This window comes from Triticum dicoccoides, chromosome 6A (genome assembly GCF_002162155.2).
Source record: "Triticum dicoccoides isolate Atlit2015 ecotype Zavitan chromosome 6A, WEW_v2.0, whole genome shotgun sequence".
NCBI classification, from domain to species: domain Eukaryota; kingdom Viridiplantae; phylum Streptophyta; class Magnoliopsida; order Poales; family Poaceae; genus Triticum; species Triticum dicoccoides.
The window spans coordinates 464,830,908-464,831,833 of NC_041390.1; positions in this window are offsets into that span (position 1 = coordinate 464,830,908).

A 926-nucleotide genomic window follows, 5' to 3' on the forward strand; every position below is an offset into this window, starting at 1 on the left:
TATGATAAAGATAGACCCCGGGGCCATAGGTTTCACTAGTGGCTTCTCTCGAGAGCATAAGTATTCTACGGTGGGTGAACAAATTACTGTTGAGCAATTGACAGAATTGAGCATAGTTATGAGAATATCTAGGTATGATCATGTATATAGGCATCACGTCTGAGACAAGTAGACCGACTCCTGCCTGCATCTACTACTATTACTCCACTCATCGACCGCTATCCAGCATGCATCTAGAGTATTAAGTTAAAAACACAGTAACACCTTAAGCAAGATGACATGATGTAGAGGGATAGACTCATGCAATATGAAGAAAACCCCATCTTGTTATCCTCGATGGCAACAATACAATACGTGCCTTGCTGCCCTTACTGTCACCGGGAAAGGACACCGCAAGATTGAACCCAAAGCTAAGCACTTCTCCCATCGCAAGAAAGATCAATCTAGTAGGCCAAACCAAACTGATAATTCGAAGAGACTTGCAAAGATAACCAATCATACATAAAAAATTCAGAGAAGATTCAAATATTATTCATAGATAGACTTGATCATAAACCCACAATTCATCGGTCTGAACAAACACACCGCAAAAAGAAGATTACATCGAATAGATCTCCACAAGAGAGGGGGAGAACATTGTATTGAGATCCAAAAAGAGAGAAGAAGCCATCTAGCTACTAACTATGGACCCGTAGGTCTGAGGTAAACTACTCACACTTCATCGGAGGGGCTATGGTGTTGATGAAGAAGCCCTCCGTGATCGATGCCCCCTCCGGCGGAGCTCCGGAATAGGCCCCAAGATGGGATCTCATGGATGCAGAAAGTTACGGCGGTGGAATTAGGGTTTTGGCTCCGTCTCAGATCGTCTGAGGGTACGTGGGTATATATAGGACGAAGAAGTACGTCGGTGGAGCAACAGATGGCCC